This window comes from Ptychodera flava, chromosome 19 (assembly GCF_041260155.1).
Source record: "Ptychodera flava strain L36383 chromosome 19, AS_Pfla_20210202, whole genome shotgun sequence".
NCBI lineage: Eukaryota > Metazoa > Hemichordata > Enteropneusta > Ptychoderidae > Ptychodera > Ptychodera flava.
In genome coordinates, this window is record NC_091946.1 from 5,211,772 (window position 1) to 5,217,756 (window position 5,985).

Consider the following 5,985-nt stretch of genomic DNA (forward strand, 5'->3'; position numbering starts at 1 on the left):
ACTCTACATCTGATTTCAATAAGATCGGAGTTCGCAAAAACCTCACATGTCCTCAATGGATGTTTAAAAGATCTGCCGGTGATTGGCTATTGTTTGGATTACGATTGTTTCAGATCCGTGGTCAGTGACAACAGCCAACAAGTAATCTTCCCAATGGCCGGTAGGTCCATTATACGGCGGTAGCATGAAAATCCGAATTCTCCATCGGGGCTTTAGCCGTAAGTTTTTGTTCTTCCTTCATACTTTATTTTTATTTTATTTCATTATTTTATGTTATTTTGCACAACGTAATACACAAAATAACCAATAAACAACAATATTGTGAACGGATTACACAGAAAAGCCCAGAGACCTATTTTCGGTGTCCAAAAGTTAGTCAGGGGTCACCGTACAAAATTTCTTATCAGAGAGAAAAAGCATCGAGTTTGACCGACATGTGCAATTCAAAATAGCCGCCAACCGCGTATGTTAGTAACGTAAGGAGGGGTGGGGAATTTTCGAAATCTTAATAGTGGTGAAATTTAACGTGCGCAATGATCGATACTCGCAAAACCGTATGTGATTAGATAAAAGTTCGCTCACTTATTTTATTAGCTACAAATCGACTGCCACTGGAAAGAAAACATAGTTTTTAAAAATAGCTTTCGTCCTTACTTTCTCTTTTCATAAAAAAAACTGAAAACGAATGAAAACCCTGTTTCAAGTTAGCTCTCATCAGACCTGTCCTTGGATGAGAAGAATCAGCTCGAAAGCCTGGAATCAGTAGAACACGTACTACTAATTGTAGTTTTCACATCAGATAATGGAATAATAATGGGAGTCCTGGTTTTGTCCACTTCTATTAAGCAGTGAATGAGAGAGAGAAGAGAGAGAGAGAGAGAGAGAGAGAGAGAGAGAGAGAGAGAGAGAGAGAGAGAGAGAGAGAGAGAGAGAGAGAGAGAGAGAGAAGTATTTATACTTCATCTTATTCGTCCTTTGGTGGATAGCATTAGCGGAACAAATAAATAAATAAATACACATGACACTGCACACCTTAGAGTCAGCGATGGTTTACCTATTCAGTGGTGTGCTGATGTCGAAACTTGTAAAACTTTAACAAGCCTAGTCCATTACTGATGCACTTGTTAATATTAAAACTCTGGTATGTGTTGAACGTTCAGTACACGGCTCGACATTTTTGTAGGCTATTCTCAAACTGTGAACTGTCGTTGGAACTCAAGATATCAGAGTAATCGTCAAGGTTGTGATTGGTGTAGTTCATGTACATTCTGAGTGACATTACACTACCGTTGTGTGACATTGGTTTTGGAACACTGTGTTGGTAGGTCCAATGTAGCTTCTTTGCTGTGCTGTTGTCGAGTAACCGTTGCCTCGGACGAGTTTCTCGTTCCGTTGTCGTTGTGGTCACGCTGTTTCAACGTTTTTGACACCAATTCAGCTATCATACCAACTATACATATACCACATTTGGAACTTTGGGTCAACATGTCAATATTCGAACGTGGACTTGATCATCTGTGAATATAACGCCGTATGCACGGCTCATTAGGACCGATCCATCGGCGTACGAAAGTAGCAACCAAAATGTATTAGCAGACAGCGTTTTATATTAATCAACAACAAACCAACAACTGAGTATTAAAAAGGTACATGGCGTATAGCTTTAGACCCTGAAAGACTACATTTAGTTAGCATGTTCTGTTTCTCAGGCTGTTTTAAATATCGCCAGGATGCGTTCCGTGGGGTCTGTAAACTGTTAAATTGAGTTCAATTCGATTCGATTCCGGGTGAGTTTTGATTGAAGGTTTGTCGTGTTCCGTTAGGCCTACCGAGTAAATTAAGAGTACGGGGACATAGATGCAAAGCTGTCCGGACAATCGACGTTTTTCTGTACTTGTTTGTTTGTTGTTGTTTGTTTATCTATTTGGTAAGATTGACTTTGTCCACCCAATCTGTCTGTTTGCGGGTTGTCTGTCTGGTTGTCTATCTGCCTCCCCGGCAATCATTTGTTTACAAACTGAGAACGTTGACATAAATAAATTATCTTGAAACGGGCAAAAATACTGTCTTTGTTAAGTTTTGTTGGGTTTTTATGGTAAGTTTTACGTCAGAATTAGTCTCCGGGAGATTTTCTGCTCAGTGTTACTCATTTTTTTTTCTTGTAGGGATGTTCAGGCGAGATAATCCCCGATTCGGACCACCGAAACCTGATGTAGCTTCAAACGTGCCAGAACCGGTCGCAGCGGTTGGTGAAGCAGTCCTGCCGGAAATCGCACCCGACATCGGACCAAAATTCGAACTGCCAGGGCCAGTTGCCCAGATACGAGAAGTATCCGACACAATTCGGGAAAACCTGGACCCTGATTCCGAGATGCCCGAACCCGAGCCAGAACCGCCGGCGGCTCCACCCCAGCAAGCCCCAGCAGGGCCGCCGCCCGGTGCAGGAAGAGGGCGAGGTGACGGAGCATCACCAGGCTACGGTGGCGACCCGACTCCCGCTGGTCCACCGTCTGGTTCGTACCCTGGCTCCGGAGGACCACCGGCCGGTCGGGGAAGAGGGGTTAACTTCTGATCTATCGTGGAATCTACTGACAGTCAGCAAAAAACTGCAAAATTGCAAATTTTAAGGAAGGATTTGCAGAAAAGTGCGAACCTCTCACAAAGCGTTATGCCACTCGCTGGTCAATATATATTAATTTTAGTTCTGTAAATTGTAACAATTGTCACACTTCATTGTACATACTCAATTAAGACTAATATTGAATACTAATAAAAAAATCAAAGTTGGTTTCCAGTACTGAGATAAATCGTCTCTTAAAGGTAGAGATCAGAGTTTCTGCCGACTACTTCCAAAGTTGCAATAGACGACAAACGATGGAATTTGCTGAGCTGAGGACAGCGTCAGGATTAGCTGTGGGTCCATACCTGTGGTGTTTTCGGACGGGATTTCTGCCTTTTACGGGCTGGTTTTGACTTTTACGTTTTACCCGTTTTTAATCAGGTGGCGGGGTTAAAAACGTAAAAGTCAAAACCAGCCCGTAAAAGGCAGAAATCTCGTCCGAAAACACCCACAGCTATGGACACACAGCTACGTCGGGATCTGTCCCTTGGTTGGCCATCATGCCATATCTCTCGATACAGCCGACATATAATGCCCATTTTTCATTGGGAAATGTTAGAACGTGACATTATATTTACGACGACAAACAGCTTCGAATGGAATATCGATCTTTGCAGGATTTAAAGTATCTGAACTTTTGCATTTGGGATTAACACAATGAATCATGGGATTGGCTGATGAAAGTTATATTTTGCCTCATAAAATTCGATCGCTTCCATCTAAGTTGTTGCGTATTATAAACTCTGTGGGAATTGTTCAAAATTTACACATTCTACCGGTAAGTACCAGTATGAAGTGAATCTATAGGCAGTGATCAAGACATCAACATCTCAAGGAATTGTCTTACCTAAACTGTTTCTACGCTAAATTTTGTAGATTTAGCCTAAGGGTAGTTTCAAAAATTTCCTCCGATTTCCATCTTCTTTACTACCTTCCAGGGACCAGTGATGGAAAAGTAAGGTTCGAGCCTTCTTGAAGAGTCAGCAAATATCCGGGGTAAAAGTTAATAGCCATAGACAGAGGCCATGTAAGCAGCAGCAAATGTGCTCGAAAAACATCACTGCCATTGATACTATACTTGCAAGGTCAACGTTTGTGGTCAAAGTTTCACGGCCGCTCCAACAGGAGAGATCATGATTTGATGTGTTGTGATTATTAAACTAAATGGCGTATAAGTATGTACATCGTGGTAAACTGTACTTGATCCGGATCTCGAAGGGCCGGTTGGCGGCGCCATTCACCGACGCAGCGCAAGACGCATGACACTAAGCTTACGCCCAGTATGAAGTTGCAAAATCGATAAACTTTAGGGTCTATGTAGCCCACGGCTGCAATATGATATGTAGAGGCACTATATATATATATATATATATATATATATATATATATATATATATATATATATATATATATATATATATATATATATATATATAATATATATATATATAAATATATATATATATATATATATATATATATATATATATATATATATATATTATATATGATCCTACGTCAATTATTCAATCCTGTACGGAAAGTGCAAATTTATGCAAATATATGCAGATTCTCGGGATTTTTATTTGCCACTCCTAAATTTCAGGTTGTCCCGTTTTAGTTTATGGATACCTAGAGAAAACAACACGTCACCAAAACCACGTGTTCACAATATCGAACATGCCACATAATATATATCCAACATTTACCATCTATTTTGATCGATGATTTAAACTTCTCAGAGGAAGGGAACTCGGAAACATTTTTCAGTCAATAGAAAAGTACAATAACTATTCCGCTGACATAAATAAAAGAGGGGCAAAGCGTCACCGCATCACTTTTGTCAAATGCTAATCAACAAATATTTTTGGCATTATGTTCTATAGTATAATTATGTTTCGGTGTGTCTATTGGCATGCGTCTTGCAACGTATTGCCAACTTGGTTATTGACATGACACGCGCGTGGCTACAACCTCGGATATTAGGGACTGGTCTGTATTTTTGGCCTGGGGCGGTGGATTAATTTTTGCCGATGTCAAAAAGTGGTTGACCCCCCCCCCATTCCAAATATTGAAAAAAACAGGATGATCACCCCTATTCCACCCCACGCGCGACGACGGTAAAACAAAAGGTGGAATAATATATATATATATATATATATATATATATATATGAAATATAGTGGTGAATGAAAAGTGACCCATGCGGGACTCGAACCCACACCCCCCGTAGACATTACGGATGCTCTACCAACTGAGCTAATGGATCAGTCGGTCCAATGTGGGCGGTCCTGACTCTTAGATGGGGCTTTTCATTCGTTGTGCGTTGATGGTGAGTAAGGCGGCTAAACTCATCACCTAACCTTTCAACCTAAGGATCCCTAAGGATATATATATATATATATATATATATATATATATATATATATATATATATATATATATATATATATATATATATATATATATATATATATAATATTTTGTATATATTTATATTTTAAACAGTCATTCTGTTTTAATGAAATTGTTGCTATGTCAGTTGTAAGATAGGAATTTCAAAGTGTCAATTTTAAAGTTTGAATACGGTAAGCTTATTTTGAATTAGCTGTGAATGTATTTCACTATGCTAAACCAGATGTCGTGAACTGTTGTACAGAAATGGATGTCAATCATTAATATCAAAGTAAGAGGAGAAAGCAGTAGATCAAAAGATTTGATGAGTGCTAAGACTTGCCAGCCATTCAATTAAATCTCCTGAGGAGCCATAGAGAGCTATTTAACCCAAATCTGATACGTGCCGTGTCTGAGAGGACCTTTTATATAAAAGCACAGCTAACATGACGAAAACTACCTTTTAAATTTTAGTCAAAAAAAGCATCTTTTTACAGAAAACCTGTGGCACAAAAGAAAATAGTTGCATCAATGAGAATGAAAAATATCTTGTCAGTTTTCTATTTCTAAAATATGTCACTGTATCAAATACATATTGTGAAATATTTGTGCATGTTGCTTTCTCATACTGAATTCTCATAGAGAAAAAAAAGTATCAGGAATTTGTCATGCTTTTCATATGAACTGCAGATTTCATAATGGTACACTTTCACTTAGCAAACATCAAGATATCTCTGACATATAACTCTGGTTTATTAAAGTACGCCGCCCGAAGGGCGCACCGAAAATTGTGAAACATCCGATCCTGATATATCTGATAGGCCCATAAGCTAACATGTCTGAAAGGGCGTGCTGAAAAATGTCCGATATATTAAATATATAATATTTAATGCGTTCGAAGGGCGCACTGAAAAATATTGAATATGTATGTCTGATATATTAAAGTCGGGCGTGCTGAAAATTTTGTCTGA